Below are 19,656 nucleotides of genomic sequence, written 5' to 3' on the forward strand. Positions count from 1 at the left end.
ATATGCCGATAATCTGATCATTCTATTCCCTTCCTCAGAAGAGATCTTCATCTACTAGAGGTCATAGTAGATGACGGCAGAAAAAGACCTGCATGGTCCATCCAGTCTGCCCAACAAGATAAACTCATATGTGCTGCTTTTTTGTGTATACCTTACCTTGATTTGTACCTGTCCTTTTCAGGGCACAGTGTAACTCTGCCCAGCACTATCCCCACCTCCCAACCACCAGCCCCGCCTCCACCACCAGCTCTGGCACTGACCGTATAAGTCTGCCCAGCACTGTCCCCACCTCCCGCCACCGGCTGTGCCACACAATCTCGGCTAAGCTCCTTAGGATCTATTCCTTCTAAACAGGATTCCTTTATGTTTATCCCACGCGTGCTTGAATTCTGTTACCGTTTTCATTTCCACCACCTCCCGTGGGAGGGCATTCCAAGCATCCACTACTCTCTCTGTGAAAAAATACTTCCTGACATTTTTCTTGAGTCTGCCCCCCTTCAATCTCATTTCATGTCCTCTCGTTCTACCTCTTTCGCATCTCCTGAAAAGGTTCGTTTGCAGATTAATACATTTCAAATATTTGAACGTCTGTATCATATCACCCCTGTTTCTCCTTTCTTCCAGAGTATACATGTTCAGGTCATCAAGTCTCTCCTCATACGTCTTGTAACGCAAATCCCTTACCATTCTCGTAGCTTTTCTTTACACTTAATGACTCAGATATCAAATGCTTGATATATGCAGGTGATCTTTTCATTCTATTCCCCCTCGTCAGAAGATCTACAAGAGACTCTAAACTTGCACGTCTTTTTATCGCCCCCAAACTACGATTGCTTCCTTCCAAAGTTGCAGTGCCTATGTCCCATTAGTACATCCCTAACGACACCTCAACTGCTTCGCTTAACCCTGCATAATCTAATCTCTAACTATCTGTAACAAATTGTATTTCCAACATTCAAATCATATTGTAAGCCACACTGAACCCGCAAAAAGGTGGGAAAATGTGGGATACAAATGCATTAAATAAATAAATAAGAATCTGTAAAGGACAAAAATCATGATTTTGTAGAAAAAAAAAACTTTTCTAACATAAATTCGATGGATCAATATTCAAAAACTATGGCCAGCATTTTTAAACAAATCTATTCTGTATATTATGCGCTGCTATCCACAGAGTGTCAAGAGTTATCCATCCCTTTTTCTCTTCAGTTTTGCAGTATATGCTAAGATATGCCCTTGAAGGACTAATTTCGTGGGTGCCTAGAATGTGACAGAACCAACAGAGTCTACAGTGTTATGAGAAGCGTAATCTTGCCATTGTGTTTCCAAATAACTATGAAAGTCAGCATCTTGATATAAACTAGGTAACATCCTCCAAATGTATCACTTGTTATGTTAATGGAGGACGATAGTCACCTTAGCATGGTCGGAAAGTACCGGGGTCAATATACCTGATTGTGATATTTTCGGGAATAGAGCCTCAGATTTCAGTATGTAATCTGTTCTAATGTAGACCTCATGTGGGTTGGAGTAGAAGATAAAGTTTGACTCAAGTGGGTGAAGAGTTCTCCAAACATCTATGAGACCTAGCTCATCAAATAATTAACATCTCGCTCCACTGTATTTTATGGGGGGGACTTTGGGGATTGGCAGTTTGCAATCTACTGGTGGGTAAGTGGAGATATTGAAATAGCCACCCAACACCAAGGAGTAGCCATCATAAGAGTTAACCTTTGCCAGAAGATCAGAATAGAATATATACTATGGGCATAAACATTACCAACTAACAGTTGTTGACTCCATAGTTCGCCTGCCATCGACACAAACTGCTTTCTTATTTGCTTATGAAGGTTGAAGGGAATGCGCTTGTGGATCAGTATAGTCACCCTACATTGTCTGGAATTGAAAAAATGGAGTACCCCAACTGTCCCACCAAGTATCTCTGCAGCTAAGCATGTTCTGTTGTGTTTAGGTGCATTTACATAAGTATTGCCATACTGGGAAAGACCAAAGGACCATCGAGCCCAGCATCCTGTTTCCAATAGTGGCCAATCCAGGTCACTAATACCCGGCAAGATCCCAAAAATGTACAAAACATTTTATATTAACGGAAGGGATGGTGACCAAACAACTCACAAACTACTTTAAACAAATTCTCAATACTACACGACTCCCAGTCAGGATTTCGGTCTAACCACAGTACCGAAACAGTACTAGTTACTCTCATGAATAAGTTCAAACAAACGATTGCAATTGGCAAGAACATACTACTTCGACATGGTTGATCATGGAATACTACTACATATCCTCGAGTACTTCGGAATTGGAGGCAACATTCTCCATTGGTTCAAGGGATTCCTAACCACACGATCATACCAAGTGACATCTAATTCGACTACATCAGCCACATGGATACCTGAATGCGGAGTTCCTCAGGGATCCCCCCTCTCACGACCTTATTCAACTTAATGATGATACCCTTGGCCAAACTACTATCAAACCAAAACCTCAACCCATACATATACGCAGACGACGTAACGATCTACATCCCATTTAAACAAGATTTAAAGGAAATTTCCAAGGACATCAACCAAAGCCTACACATCATGCACTCATGGGCAGATGCATTTCAATTGAAACTCAATGCAGAAAAAACCCAGTGCCTAATTCTCACCTCTCAACATAACACGAACAAATTCACCACCATTAACACACCAACACTGAGCCTTCCAATTTCGGATACCCTAAAATTTCTTGGAGTTACCTTTGATCGACACCTAACTCTTGACAGTCACGCGAAAAACACAACCAAGAAGATGTTCCACTCAATGTGGAAACTAAAAAGAGTAAGACCTTTCTTCCCAAGGACCGTCTTCCGCAACCTGGTACAATCAATAGTACTCAGTCATCTAGACTATTGCAACGCACTCTACGCTGGCTGCAAAGAGCAAATAATCAAGAAACTTCAGACAGCTCAGAACACAGCAGTTGGACTCATATTCGACAAAACAAAATATGAAAGTGCAAAACCCTTATGAGAAAAGCTACACTGGCTCCCACTTAAAGAACGCATCACGTTCAAAATATGTATCCAAGTTCACAAAATCATTCATGGAGATGCCCCAGCCTACATGTCAGATCTGATAGACTTACCACCCAGGAATGCTAAAAAATCATCCCGCACATTCCTCAATCTTCACTTCCCCAACTGTAAAGGTCTAAAATACAAACTAACTCATGCGTTAACCTTTTCCTATTTGAATACACAATTCTGGAACCAGATGCCGCGCAGCTTGAAAACGATTTATGAATTAACTAACTTCCACAAACTACTGAAGACTCATCTCTTTAAGAAGGCATTCCACAAAGATCAACAAATGTGAACTCCTACACATATATCCAGAATTGTCTTATAATATTTGCTTGTTAAACTACTATCATGTTTCATCACTATCATGCTACCCAAGATCCTTATGTAATACTAAATGTATATTCTCTTATATATTTCCACTATTCATGATGTATTGTAAGCCACATTGAGCCTGCAAATAGGTGGGAAAATGTGGGATACAAATGCAATAAATACTGCTTATCCCAGAAATAGTGAATTTTCCCCTAGTCCATTTAATAATGGTCTATGGACTTTTCCTTTAGGAAGCCGTCCAAATCTTTTTTTAAACTCCGCTAAGCTAACCGTCTTTACCACATTCTCTGGCAATGAATTCCAGAGTTTAATTACACGTTGAGTGAAGAAAATGTTTCTCCGATTCGTTTTAAATTTACAACATTGTAGCTTCATTGCATGCCCCCTAGTCCTAGTATTTTTGGAAAGCGTGAACAGGCGCTTCACATCTACCCGTTCAACTCTACTCATTATTTTATAGACCTCTATCATATCTTCCCTCAGCCGCCTTTTCTTCAAGCTGAAGAGCCCTAGCCACTTTAGCCTTTCCTCATAGGGAAGTCGTCCCATCCCCTTTATCATTTTCATCGCCCTTCTCTGCACCTTTTCTAATTCCACTATATCTTTTTTGAGACGCGGTGACCAGAATTGAACACAATATTCGAGGTGCGGTCACACCATGGAGTGATACAAATGCATTATAACATCCTCATTTTTGTTTTCCATTCCTTTCCTAATAATACCTAACATTCTATTTGCTTTCTTAGCTGCAGCAGCACACCGAGCAGAAGGTTTCAACGTATCATCAATGACGACACCTAGATCCATTTCTTGGTCCGTGACTCCTAACATGGAACCTTGCATGACAGCTATAATTCGGGTTCCTCTTTCTCACATGCATCACTTTGCACTTGCTCACATTAAATGTCATCTGCCATTTAGACGCCCAGTTTCCCAGTCTCGTAAGGTCCGCTTGTAATTTTTCACAATCCTCCCACGATTTAACGACTTTGAATAACTTTGTGTCATCAGCAAATGTAATTACCTCACTAGTTACTCTCATCTCTAGGTCATTAATAAATATGTTAAAAAGCAGCGGTCCCAGCACAGACCCCTGGGGAACCCCAATAACTACCCTTCTCCATTGAGAATACTGACCATTTAACCCTACTCTCTGTTTTCTATCTTTTAACCGATTTTTTAATCCACAATAGAACACTATCTCCTATCCCATGACTCTTCAGTTTCCTCTGGAGTCTTTCATGAGGTACTTTGTCAAATGCCTTCTGAAAATCCAGATACACAGTATCAACCAGCTCCCCTTTATCCACATGTTTGTTCACCCCTTCAAAGAAATGTAGTAGACTGGTGAGGCAAGATTTCCCTTCACTAAATCCATGTTGACTTTGCCTCATTAATCCATGCTTTTGAATATGCTCTGTAATTTTGTTCTTAATAATAGTCTCTACCATTTTGCCCGGCACTGACGTTCAGACTCACCGGTCTATAATTTCCCGGATCTCCTCTGGAACCTTTTTTAAAAATTGGTGTTACATTGGCCACCCTCCAATCTTCCGGTACCGCGCTCAATTTTAAGGATAAATTACATATTTCTAACAATAGCTCCACAAGCTCATATTTCAGTTCTATCAGTACTCTGGGATGAATACCATCCAGTCTAGGAGATTTGCTACTCTTCAGTTTGTAGAACTGCCACATTACATCCTCCAGGTTTACAGAGAATTCATTAAGTTTCTCCGACTCGTCAGCTTTGAATACCATTTCCGGCACCGGGATCCCACTCAAATCTTCCTCGGTGAAGACCAAAGCAAAGAATTCATTTAATCTCTCCGCTACGGCTTTGTCTTCTCTGATCGCCCCTTTTACTCCTCGGTCATCTAGCGGTCCAACCGATTTTTTTGCTGGCGTCCTGCTTTTAATATACCTAAAAAAAAGTTTTACTATGTGTTTTTGCCTCCAATGCAATCTTTTTTCGAAGTCCCTCTTAGCCTTCCTTATCAGCGCTTTGCATTTGACTTGACAGTGAATAAACAACAAACACATACAGATAGATAGTGCAGATAAACAATGCAAAGGATTTATCTTCATATCATTTGTGTTAAATCACCAAAGATTAACAATCGTGGTTATAAATCAATGTGAAGAGATGGTCTAAAAGAAATAAATATATGATATAATAGCATATACAAATCGGCATATATATGGAAAGAAACACGTGAGTCTGGATAATATAGATGTACATGTTTATGTTAGATGGAGTCTGAATACATAGATAAATATCAACTGGTACTGAATAACAGTGACTTATAGATGTAACTATTTGACATTTGCTAATGTAAGATGGTACAAGAAATAGTTAAAAAGGAGTTACAGCTCGTTGGAAGTAAGGCGTACTCTTCCATCTTAGAGAGACCTTGAGTAAAGATTCAAGTTACGCTAAAAACATTAAGGATGTGTGTAAAATAACAATGAGACACAACATAAGTACATAAGTAATGCCACACTGGGAAAAGACCAAGGGTCCATCGAGCCCAGCATCCTGTCCACAACAGCGGCCAATCCAGGCCAAGGGCACCTGGCGAGCTTCCCAAACGTACAAACATTCTATACAATCAAGCCATTGTGACATCACTAATGAGGTTGGCTCTTATTGGTGGAATGAGCCACTATGACATCACAATAGGTTAAATCACTGCTCTATGTAATAAAAGTGAGCCAAGTAGTGGACATAAGTACATAAGTAATGCCACACTGGGAAAAGACCAAGGGTCCATCGAGCCCAGCATCCTGTCCACGACAGCGGCCAATCCAGGCCAAGGGCACCTGGCGAGCTTCCTAAACGTACAAACATTCTATACATGTTATTCCTGGAATTGTGGATTTTTCCCAAGTCCATTTAGTAGCGGTTTATGGACTTGTCCTTTAGGAAACCGTCTAACCGCTTTTTAAACTCTGCCAAGCTAACCGCCTTCACCACTTTCTCCGGCAACGAATTCCAGAGTTTAATTATGCGTTGGGTGAAGAAAAATCTTCTCCGATTTGTTTTAAATTTACTACACTGTAGTTTAATCGCATGCCCCCTAGTCCTAGTATTTTTGGAAAGCGTGAACAGACGCTTCACATTCACCTGTTCCACTCCACTCATTATTTTATATACCTCTATCATGTCTCCCCTCAGCCGTCTCTTCTCCAAGCTGAAAAGCCCTAGCCTCCTCAGTCTTTCTTCATAGGGAAGTCGTCCCATCCCCGCTATCATTTTAGTCGCCCTTCGCTGCACCTTTTCCAATTCCGCTATATCTTTCTTGAGATGCGGCGACAACAATTGTACTGGGACAAATATTCACCAATATTGTTGGAGAAACTAATATTACCAATGGAAGTGAAAGTTGAACGACACTGTCAGTGTGTATATACAACATTGTGTACTAAAACTGAAGTGTATATTGCCTGTAATAAAACACAGTGGTGAAAAAAGCTATAAGAACCTTTCTTAAAAAGATCTTTATTTAGCTGTTGGTGGTACAATGTTGGCAATAGAGGATTGCAGCAAAACAAAACAAACCAGGACGCCGGAGTGAATCCGGACAATTCGACGTGAAAGGGCTGAAGAATGGAAACAAAAGAAATGACCGATGGAACCTTATGGAGAAACAAAATTACATCAGGTGGATCTGGAAAAACAAAGGGGAACGAAACTGTAGTTGCTTCCGTCTGGGCAGATCACGGGTGGCAGAGAAGAAAAGCTTTGGGACAGCTGGAGGCAGCTTGTGAAGATGGCTGCCTCACCGGGGCTCCTCTGAGAAGGAAAATAAAAAATTTAAAGAAGACGGCAAGGTGAGGGGGAAGGGAGGGAGACGGACTGTGGTGGGGAGAAGGGGAAGAGAAGCCCAGACTGCATAGTAGCAATGCAGGTAGGGAGATCAAGGGCCCCTCCTTAATTTCTGCCCTGGGCCCCACACCATGTCTAAAACCGGCCCTGTATAGACTGGTAGCAAGCATGCCCCTCCTTGGAACTATTGGAAGTTTATATTGCTGAACTGTTGTCATATTATCTAATCAAGTTTGACTGTTTACATTCATTTTTTTTTGTTGTTGTTACATTTGTACCCCGCGGTTTCCCACTCATGGCAGGCTCAATGCAGCTTACATGGGGCAATGGAGGGTTAAGTGACTTGCCCAGAGTCCCACTAGCAACATTCCATGTAGAAGTCGGCCCTTGCAGATCACCAATGTGGCCGCGCAGGCTTCTGCTCGTCAGACTCACAGAAACAGAAGCCTGCGCAGCCTTCTACGTGGAATGTTGCTGGTGGAATAGCAACATTCCATGTAGAATCTCCAATAGTAGCAACATTCCATGTAGAATCTCCAATAGTATCTATTTTATTTTTGTTACATTTGTACCCCGCGCTTTCCCACTCATGGCAGGCTCAATGTGGCTTACATGGGGCAATGGAGGGTTAAGTGACTTGCCCAGAGTCACAAGGAGCTGCCTGTGCCTGAAGTGGGAATCCAACTCAGTTCCTCAGGACCAAAGTCCACCACCCTAACCACTAGGCCACTCCTCCACTCCACTCATTACATTTTGGATTCAGGCCTAGCCATTCAACTGAAGCGGTTTTGCTAGCTATTCTTTCTGAAGCAAAGGCTTTATTTGCTCAAGGGAAGTCAGCTTTCATTTTACAATTCGATCTTATGGCTGCTTTTGATCTAGTCGATCATATTTTGCTCTGTAAGTTAAGTTCTCTGGGTTTATCGGATCGGGTTTTGCTCTGGATGAAAGAGTTTTTGACTCATAGATTTTATAAGATGAAAATGGCTGATAAATGTTCTAATGAATGGATATCACTCTTCGGGGTCCCTCGGGGCTTTCCACTCTCTCCATCTTTATTTAATATTTTCATGGTTTCTTTCTGTCATGGTTATTTTCAACTGGGGTGAAGTTTTTCTATTATGCCGACGATATGTTTTTGTTGATTCCTGCCGACGTGAGCTCAGCTTCTACACTTTTCTGTTATTGCTCAATGTGGATCTAGGATTGAACACGGCTCTAAGTTAAATGAGGATAAAACTAAAGACCTGTGGTTGAGCCGCTTGGATTCCTCTGTTCCTTCTGATTTGATTCTAGCAAATAATCTTAACGTTGAAAGTGGAAAAAGTTTCCAGAGTTCTTGGTGTCCTTTTAGATACCAGGCCGTTGCCGAGACCACAGATTAATGCAGTGATTAAGACCACATTTTTTAAACTGCATTCATTTAGAAATATTTGCTCTTTGTTTGTGGTAAAGTATTTCTCCATTTTAGCTCAATCTGTTGTTATGCCTCTCTTCAGGAAATCTAGACTGCCCCTATTTGACTGACTGTACATTTGTCCTTTAGATTGTAAGCTCCTTGAGCAGGGACTGTCCTTCTATGTTAAACTGTACAGCGCTGCGTAACCCTAGTAGCGCTTTAGAAATGTTAAGTAGTAGTACTGTCTGTTGTCAGCTCAGGCTCTTTCTCGTTTTCAGGTCTTACAAAATACAGCAGCTAAGTTGATTTTTGGTTACAGAAAAAAATCAGGTCATGCTACACCTCGTTTGTTGAATTTGCGCTGTTCACTAGATAAGTAATAGAAGGGAATGGGGACAACAAATCGCTAGAAAATAATCACAAAATCTGGAATGACCCCAGGTAAAAAAGAATCCAAAAGTTGCCTGAAGTTAGTTGTCAGAAGGAAAAACGGCCTCAAAGAGCTCACTGACATAACGTATCTATAGAGCGAAATCGGATCACACAGATCCTCTCTTCATCATCGGCACGTAAAAACCCTTCAAGAACTGGAGTATGAACCACCTTAATAATGTGGCGAAACATGCGTTAATTGTGCAACATCAAATCAACTCCAGAGTTAACTGAGCTGTATATTTCAGGCTAAAGAGTTGGTAGAATGTGCTTGAATACAAAGCCAGCACTTATCTTAAGTAGTTTAGTAACACCAGGCTTATCCTGTGCCTGTGTCTACTGAAGGAATTTATTTTATTATTTATTTATTGCATTTGTATCCCACATTCCCCCACCTATTTGCAGGCTCAATGTGGCTTACATAGATTTGTTGACATAATCATAACAAGACATCAGATACAATTCGTAATGTGTAGCGATCAGGTAGGGAGGAGGAAAGAAGGAGGGAGTGATTAGGATAGTTGTATAAGGTGAGCTTTCATAATTGAGTGGGTTGGTGAGGTGACTTAGTGAGATTGTAGGCGTTCATTGTAGGCCTTGTTGGAGAAGAATGTTTTCAGAATTTAACGAACACTGTCTGCTGCTGCGGCAGTTTAACTTCATCTCACCCCAAGCCGACGGTGGCCAGCGTTTCGTTTTTGCTGCATCAGGGTCTCGGAGGTCAGGATACTGCTCTACTCTATCAAACAGCAACCAAAGACAAGTGCTGTGCGGTGGCGGTTTTTTAAACATATTTATAAATGATCTGAAAATGGAAATGACAAATGATGTGATCAGATTTACTGGTGACAAAAGAATGATTCAAAGTTGTTAATTGTGAGAAATTGCTGGATCACCTCGGGAGGCTGGAAGACCTGGGCCTCCAAATGGACAACTGCAAAGTGATGCATATTAGGAGGAATAACCCAATGCTGAGTTGCACGTTAAGAGTCAACACCCAGGAAAAAGATGTAGTTGTCATTGTGGACCAAGCCTCAAAAAAAAAGGAGGTAAAACCCCTCACGATCACAAAAAAAAGGTATTCTCATCTGTTCTCCTCACCTTTTTGTTTCGTATCAGTTGTCATTGTGGACAACTTGTCGAAATCTTCAGCTCAGTGTGTAGCGGTGGCCAACAACGCTAAACAGAATGTTAGGAACCATTAGGAAAGGGATAGAGATTAAGACAAAGAATGAGTATTGTGTGCATCTAAAAAAAAACCCCAAAACAACATTATAATGGAATTGGAAAAGGTACAAAGAAAGGTGACCAACCAGCTTATAATCGAAAGTAATCGCCGGCTATTTCCCGACACAAATCGGGATATGGCCGGCGATTTCGCAAAAGCGGCGAATAGCATATATTCGAAAGCTACATTTGTGATAGCTTCGCCGCTTTCCCTTCGCCTCACCGGCGAAAGTTCAAAGGAGCGTGTTGGCGGCAAAGGTAAGACGGGACATGGGCAGGCTTGGGCGTGGCTACCAGATGGCCGGCTTTCGCGGATAATGGAAAAATAAAACCCGGCGATAAGCAGTATTTCGCCGGGTTTACTTGGTCCTTTTATTTTCACGACCAAGCCTCAAAAAGGTGCCCCAACTGACCAGATGACCACCGGAGGGAATGGGGGATGACCTCCCCTTACTCCCCCAGTGGTCGCCAACCCCCTCCCACACTAAAATTATTAAAATACAAACCTTTTTTGCCAGCCTGTATACCAGCCTCAAATGTCATACCCAGCACCCAGACAGCAGTATGCAGGTCCCTGGAACAGTTGTTGTTGGTTGCAGTGGACTGCAGAAAGGCAGAGCCAGGCCCATCCCCCCCCCACCTGTTCCACTTGTGGTGGGTAATGTTGAGCCCTCCCAAACCCCCCAAAACCCACTGTACCCACATGTAGGTGCCCCCCTTCAACCCTTAGGGCTAGGGTAATGGTGCACACTTGTGGGCAGTGGGTTTTGGGGGGGATTTGAGGGACTCAGCACACAAGGGAAGGGTGCTATGCACCTGGAAGCTAATTTGGTTGTTTATAAAAGATGTTTGAAGTGCCCCCTAGGGTGCCCGGTTGGTGTCCTGGCATATGAGGGGGACCATTGCACTACAAATGCTGGCTCCTCCCACGGCCAAATGCCTTGGATTTCGCCGGGTTTGAGATCGCCGGCAGTTTTTTCCATTATTGCGGAAAAACAAAAGTGGCGATCTCAAACCCGGCGAAATCCAAGGCATTTCGCCGGCCCACACCGTATTATCAAAAAAAAAGATGGCCGGCCGTCTTTTTTGAAAATACGGTTCCGGCCAGCTGTTGCGCCGCCGCCAAAATAGATCGCCGGCGACCTATTTCGCCGGCGACGTTCGATTATTCCCCTCCAAATGATTAAGGGGACGGGAAGACTCTCATGTAAGGTAAGGCTAACAAGGTTAGGGCTCTTCATCTTGGTGAAGAGACAGCTGGTAGAGGTCTATAAAATCCTGAAAGAGTGGAACAGTTAAGCGTGAATCGATTGTTTACTCATCAGAAAGTACTAAGACTAGGGACACTCCATGAAGTAAGTAATACGTTTAATATAACCCAAGATACAACTTTTGACCCTACTAGTCAGTTCCAGAGCCCTTGGTCCTTTTGAGCATTTTCCTTACTCCTAGGGGAATTTACACAGAATTCCCCACCCTCACAGGATGTGTAGAATTAGGTGAAGGTACCTGCTTTGAGTGTCTCTTTCCCCCTCCCCCTCTCCCGCAGAGATTGGACAGCAAGTGAACTGCTACTGCAAGGTGGATGTGCCATGGGGGGGGGGGGGGGGGGGGAGAAGGAAAGAACAAAGTAAGGTGACAGTGTGCCATGGGGATGAGGAGGGCAAAGCAAGATGATCCTGTACGCTGGGGATTTGGGGGGGGGGGGGGCAGTGAAAGCTAAAATTGTTCCATGGGGAATGTATTTTTTTGGGAGGGGGGAGAGAGAAAACCGAGAGTGCAGAGAAAGTTAAGATTGTGCCTTGGAGCTGGGAGCAGGACAAGCTGAAAGTATGTCACTGGTGTGGGGGGAGATCAAGCTTGAGGATGTGCCATGGGAAGTGTTTTTAATGTCCCTCTCTACGACCCGGGGAGACCCATTTCTATGGAGACGTAGAGAGGGTTTGCGCCTCCACAGTCTGCTTGAACGCCTCCCTGAATTCCAGTGGTATCCCTCCCCAAGGGAATTGGCGTTGAGGAGGCATCAGAAGGCTCAGTTCTAACCTTATTCCCATCACCACAACTTTCTGTCCATTAGGATCAAAGTAAATCTTTATCCTTTTATTTTCCCACATATATTATATTGAAAATCAACCCAAATTAGTTCAGGGAATCAGTATTATTGGTGTGTGGATTACTTGGTAGATCAAGTGATAAGTAGAAGGTAAATAGAAATATAGAAATGAAGACAAAGATAGTTTCCAGAGATAAAGTATTTATTCTCACCAATATAAGGTCTTCAGGTCAGTACATTCATCAAACAGATTCTGAGTTCTACTGGACAGAGTTCTGCTGTCGGTCAAGTGTTGGAGGAAACTTCCCACTTTCTGTCTAAATCTCATCTCCTTTTATAGGCGAAGATCTCTATGCAAGTCAATGGCAAGACCCTTTTTTTTCTTATTATTGCCCAACCTCTGAGTCAATTTTCCGGCAGGTGTCCATCTGTACCATCTAGTTTCCGTTCTAGCTATTACAAGATTTCCGCTATTGTCAATAACATGTTTTTTTCTTATTACAAAAATATCTTGCACCTGTTTCCGCTTTTGTAAACATCTTATTTTTCTCTTCTTGATACAAAATTAACCTATTATTGACATCTCAGTTTCATATCAGCTTTCATAACATCTTATGATCTGAGTACCATCTCATAGAAGCACAGACTTCATTTTGAAAACCAGATTTTATCCATTTTAGTCCATTATTCAATCATCATATGTGCTATATTCAATTTGTAAGGTGTACCAAGTTTTATTAAGACTCATCATATAGTCCTGCTTTTGCAGGTTCTCAACTGTAATGCCATTAGTGGGTTATCAGGCCTAGTCAAGGCTTCTCAGCTGACCAAAGTCCTGTAACTTGGCCCACCACCATTCCAGTGGATAGGCCTTAAGCTACAACACATATTAACAGAAGGGTGGGAGAGATACAATGATAGCTGGACAGAGGAAGAGAAAGAATGAGGGGTGTGCTTGGGGGGAGGGGGAATGAGAGGTAGGGGTGGCTTCCTGGGGGGAAGGAGAATGAGGTGGGTGTGTTTGCCTGGGGGGAGGGAGGACAAGAGGTGGAGGTATTGCACGCGGGGGCAGAAGAATGAGAGGTGGGAGAGTTTGCCTGGGGGGAGGGAGGATGAGAGGTAGTAGGAGTATTGCATGCTGGAGAAGATTCTGGGGGCAGACAGAATTCGAGGTCCTGCTGGGAGTTAGAGGGAGAGAGAACTGCAATTATATTGAGAGATGGAACTGGGGAGGCTGGAGCCTGAGGAGGGAAAAGGTGGGAGGGGGAACTGTGCAAAAGCACTTAAAATAAACTATGCCGAATTCTTCCCAGAGTATTCTTTTGTACACTTCCTTCATTGCAAAATCTCCATCTTGGGCACAGAAAGCTAAGCACTGCACAGCCTCCCTCCCCCTCTCCAATCTTCGAATGCAGCATCATTTGTCACCAATCAATCAACATCTGTCTCTTCAGTCCATTAATCAACATCCAGTCTTAAGTTAATTTGGCATTCAGTCACAGTCAATCCATTGAACAGCATTTCGTATTCATTCTGCAGAAACAGTCAATGCTTAGTAAGCTCTGGAACTCATCGCTGGATCAACTGGTTAAAGCATTTAGTGTACCTGGGTTTAATAAAGGTTAAGACCAGGGACTCACAACCTAGTCCTCAGGACACATCTAGCCAGTTAGGTTTTCAGGATATCCACAATGAATATACAGGAGATAAGTTTTGCATACACTATGTATATCTATCTCAGCATGTTCACTGAGAATGTCCTGAAAACCTGGTTTGGACAAATGCCTCCAGGGAAAGCCACTGCTTGTCCCTGGGTTAAGTCGCGTGGAATTTGAAGGGAACGTCCATAAACCGCTATTGAGATAGACATGAGGGAAGCCACTACTTGCCCTGGGATTGATAGCATGGAATCTTGCTACTCTTCGGGATTGTGGCATGTTGCTACCCTTTGGGTTTCTGCCAGGTACTTGTGACCTGGATTGGTCGCTGTTGGAAACAAGATCCTGGCCTAGATGGACCCAGTATGGCTATTCTTATGTGTATTTTTGGAGTCCTGCAGGCTGACTGGAAAAGAGGGGATGGAATAGAACAACCCTGCTACTCTGGAGTCTGAAAATTAAGTGATGGAACCATGTTTTAGGCTGTTTTCCCCCTTCCCCAACCCAAAAAAAAATGAAGCCCTGATTTTGCATATAATTCTTAACTCTGTCTGGTGATTGAGTAATAGGTTTACTTGACTCTCTTTACTACTACTACTACTTAACATTTCTAGAGCGCTACTAGGGTTATGCAGCGCTGTACAGTTTAACAAAAAAGGACAGTCCCTGCTCAAAGGAGCTTACAATCTAAAGGACTTCCCCCCCCCCCCCCCCCCCAAAAAAAAAATGAAGCCCTGATTTTGCATATAATTCTTAACTCTGTCTGGTGATTGAGTAATAGGTTTACTTGACTCTCTTTAAATAACTCATAGTGCTCGGCAAAGAAACCAAGAGTCTGGAGTCCATTCCTATCCATGGTTGTCCATTCTCTTTCTGTTGTTTTCTTATTTCTGCTTTTCTTTGGTAACATATGAACATATTTACATGTTTCCCACTGTTCATGTCTAAGAGCATCCGGCTGAGTCATAATCGTTAATCGGAGAACCTCCTCTTCTTCCTTGCTCTCCTAAGAGGAATCCATGGTTGACCTCGATATCTTCACACTGCTGCTGAACCAATTTAGAGGGAAATTAGAGAATTTTGATACAGGGTTCTTCTTCATTTAATTACCAGACTCCCCATCCAAAACACTTCACTGTACAGGGTCAGTCAGAAAAGGCAGACGGTGCAAACTCTGCCTGAGCTGTTGTAGAGCTGGACTGATAGTAACATAGTAACATAGTAAATGACGGCAGAAAAAGACCTGCATGGTCCATCCAGTCTGCCCAACAAGACAAACTCATATGTGCTACTTTTTGTGTATACCCTACTTTGATTTGTACCTGTCCTCTTCAGGGCACAGACCGTATAAGTCTGTCCAGCACTATCCCCGCCTCCCAACCACCAGCCCCGCCTCCCACCACTGGCTCTGGCACAGACCGTATAATGGATCCTAAGGAGCTTAGCCAAGATTGGGTGGCAGAGCCAGCCAGTGGTGGGAGGCGAGGATAGTACTGGGCAGACTTATACGGTCTGTGCCAGAGCCGGTGGTGGGAGGCGGGGCTGGTGGTTGGGAGGCGGGGATAGTGCTGGGCAGACTTATACGGTCTGTGCCAGAGCCGGTGGTGGGAGGCGGGGCTGGTGATTGGGAGGCGGGGATGGTGCTGGGCAGACTTATACGGCCTGTGCCAGAGCTGGTGGTGGGAAGCGGGGCTGGTGGGTGGGAGGCGGGAATAGTGCTGAGCAGACTTATACGGTCTGTGCCCTGAAAAAGACAGATACAAATCAAGGTAAGGTATACACAAAAAGTAGCACATATGAGTTTGTCTTGTTGGGCAGACTGGATGGACCATGCAGGTCTTTTTCTGCCGTCATTTACTATGTTACTATGTTACTATCAGTCCGGCTCTTCCGTGGATCGCTGGTGAATGTGTATCCTGGGTGTCAAGGATAGTGTCGTTAGCTTAATTCGTTTTACCGTGGTTGTTAAAATAGTTTCATCATATGCAAGATCTTTAGGCAATGAGCCCTGCTGTCCAACAAATCACCTCAAAAAAAAAATCACCTCAAAAATTAAAAAAAAATAAAAAAAACCCCCAAGATTTGTGTTTGGAAGATTTAGTCAGGAGCATTTCACACCATTTTTGCATGATTTGCATTGACTTCCTGTTGAGGCACCATGCAACTTAAATACTTCTTGTTTTGGAAATCATTGTGCAAAGGCGTGCCATATTATCTGGCAAAGTGTGTGATGGATTACGTACCCAACCTCTCTTTAGGGTTGTGATAGCTGCCGTATGTGTCAATGGTCCACTTATACATGATGAAGTGCTTTTGGTTGTGTAGTGACCACTTTACCCCCACCTTTTGCAGTTGGGAAATTCTTGAAAGAACATAACCATTGCCATACTGAAACAGACCGAAGGTCCATCAAGCGCAGTATCCTGTTTCCAACAGTGGCAAATCCAGGTGACAAGTACCTGGCAAGATCCCAAAACAGTACAATACATTTTATGCTGCTTATCCTAGAAATAAAGCAGTGGATTGTCCCAAGTCCATCTTAATAATGACTTATGAACTTTTCTTTTAGGAAGCAATCCAAACCTTTTTTAAACCCCGCTAAGCTAAATGTTTTTACCACATTGAATGTATAAGCTTTCTGCCTTAGAGTTCAGTTCTTGAGTCCAGTGCCTACAGTCTCCAGTCTAGCTTCAGTCTCGGAGACTTCTAGCCGGTTCGGTTTCACCAGAGGGTTTAGTTCCAAAGGTTTTGCTCCAAGTCCGCCGGGCTTGTTTGTCTCTGCTTGTCTGAATCAACGACTGCTCCTGTCCCTTCATAGCAAATGGGTTGTGCCTCTCTTGAGTGTCTGGAAGCTGCCTATGATAACGTAAAGGCCTGGCCTGGTCTTGGACCGGTGCCCTGGAGATTTGGACTCCACTTCCTCAGGGGACGCTGTTTAATGCTTGGATCTGCGGTTGGGCTCTTTTTTGACCATTCATGGCATGTCACTCCTGGAAATAATTTCTTCTTTTAGTGGGTTACATCAAATATATATAATAGAATGTATTGTCATTACACATATAGATAAAACATAAAAGAACAGCAGTGAAAATGTTTAGCCGTAGAAATATTGTAAGGCTATACAGATCTATTACTTCCAATCTAATATTCATAATTGTCACAAATGGTCTTTTAATTTCTCACAATATATAATAAAATCAGGCTTCTCCATAAATGAGCTCATATCACTGGCCCTGCCCTGAAAGAGTTCTTGCCCTAATTACTGAGCAGCCTTACCTCATTGTGGGTTGGAAACCTGAAGAACCTTCTAGCTTCAGAGCACAAGGATCTGCCAGGAATATACATTTATCAGACCTTGCAAGTAGCCTGAGCCAATCCATGTATTTCGCTTAATAGCAACAAAAGAACCTTAAGTTTCACCCGGCTCCTAGTCAGAAGCCAAGGAAGCTCATGAAGATGAGCGATACGATGACAATATCTCCAGTCGGTGATGAGCCTTCCAGCTGCATATTATAAAAGCAGTAGAGCTTTCTTTGAAGTAGCAGGTAATCCCATAAAAACAGCATTACAGTCATCTGCTCCAGGTGAAACTAGTGCTTGTAAAACATTCTGAAGATCATGGAATGCCAAACGATGATGTCATGTTTGCAACAACAAAAAAGAACCATCCACAGCTTATCACCTTATCAAAAACCTCCAGAACACATGGAGAGTGATACCCCCCTCCCCCGTCTCCTTAAAGAGATTTCCCAGCAATTCCTTGTGTGGTCCATCCAGTCTGCCCAGCGAGGTGTCTACAGTTGCGTCTGCACTGTGCAAGTACCAGCATTGTAAGCAGGGCAGTCGGCAACTTGCCTTGCCAATCTCATATGGACAGTTCTTTGATCCAATGTTGAACACAACACCATTGCTTTCAACCCTAAGAATATCTTCCCCTCCCCCACTGCCGAGCTTTATGATTCTACCCCTCCCCCATAGAGTACGTAGCACTTTCAATCAGATCATATCGCAAGCTCTTCCTGCTCGATGAGGTGCCTAGCTTTAGATCCTAACGCCCAAATGAGGGTATTTAGCACCTAACTGCAAAGGGGTGGGGTATGTGGGCGGAGCATGGACAGGTCACACATTTAGGTACCAAACATAGAATATTGTAAATTGTGTGTCTAGGTGCCACTATTTACCCTTTACATGATGTAAGTGTTAAGATGTGAAGCGTCTGTTCACGCTTTCCAAAAATACTAGGACTAGGGGGCATGCGATGAAGCTACAATGTAGTAAATTTAAAATGAATTGGAGAAAATGTTTCTTCACTCAACGTGTAATTAAACTCTGGAATTCATTGCTAGAGAATGTGGTAAAGGCGGTTAGCTTAGCAGAGTTTTAACAAGGTTTGGACGGCTTCCTCCAGGAAAAGTCCATAGACCGTTATTAAATAGACTTGGGGAAAAATCCACAATTTCTGGGATAAGCAGTATAAAATGTTTTGTACATTTTTGGGATCTTGCCAGGTATTTGTGACCTGGATTGGCCACTGTTGGAAACAGGATGCTGGGCTCGATGGACCTTTGGTCTTTCCCAGTATGGTAATACTTTTGTACCTATTATGTAAACTTGGAGGCTGAATACCAAATTAGGCTGTGTTCTAGAACAGAATCTGGAGGCCCTGAAGCTCTTACAGAATACTACCTTAGCACGGATTTTGGGCCCCTAATTTTTAGCGCCCTGTTAAAGCACAGTATGCCACTTACAATGTCAACACAATACACATTACTTTAAATGTTCTCATTGAAAGACACAAAGAAACAACAAGACAGCAAAGCACACTTTTGTTTTCCTCCACAAACTTGCTTACCACCTTTAACAAAACCCCCTTCCTGTTACCCCTCCCCCACCAATAAACCCACACCCCAACCAGTGTGAATTAGGTAAAAGAGGAAGCAAAAAATGACTACAGGGTCTTGACCCCATAGTACCTAATCATAGTCATGGAACACTGGCTCTACCCTTACCCCTATCCACCCTCCCCCCCCCCCCCCCCCAAGATAGCACTGTTGAGGACCTGACCTCGTGCTTTAGGAGAGATGGATTGGAGGTACACCTCACATATAGAGAGAAAGACCCTTTGTCATTTAGGGTGGTACTGTGCCCCGCGTAATTCTCAGAGCATCTGAGGATGGAGCCTGTTACGATGAAGCCAATGATTATGGATTCATTTTTTACCAACCACAGAGGCCTTGCGTAGACACTGCCTTATCCCACGTTCCTGAACCCCATAGTGGCTCTGTACATTTGCAAATTTCAATGTGGAGCCCCAAATCTGTTGTAAATAATGTAAAACCCTGATTCTTCTACTCAGTTCGATTCGGTCGAAGAGTGATTTAAATTTGAATACGAATAATCCGGGGCTCTACTTTCCTAAGTCCTACTGAAATAAACACTTGATGTCTGGTTTCACATTGCTTCTTTTATTATTTGTTATGCTACAGGTTGGCCAAATAATATTTTTCATTATTCGTATTCGGACATTTAGAGTGGAGGAGTGGCCTAGTGGTTAGGGTGGTGGACTTTGGTCCTGAGGAAGTGAGTTCGATTCCCGGCACAGGCAGCTCCTTGTGACTCTGGGCAAGTCACTTA

General features: G+C 43.1%; 1 protein-coding gene across 1 annotated transcript in view; it reads left to right on the forward strand.

Moving 5' to 3' along the window:
* The window catches only part of CAPN11 (calpain 11), a 159,938-nt gene that overhangs the window by 60,540 nt on the left and 79,742 nt on the right, over positions 1–19,656 (forward strand). The window lies entirely within an intron of this gene.

The sequence above is a fragment of the Microcaecilia unicolor genome, chromosome 3 (genome assembly GCF_901765095.1).
Source record: "Microcaecilia unicolor chromosome 3, aMicUni1.1, whole genome shotgun sequence".
Taxonomy (NCBI): Eukaryota; Metazoa; Chordata; class Amphibia; order Gymnophiona; family Siphonopidae; genus Microcaecilia; species Microcaecilia unicolor.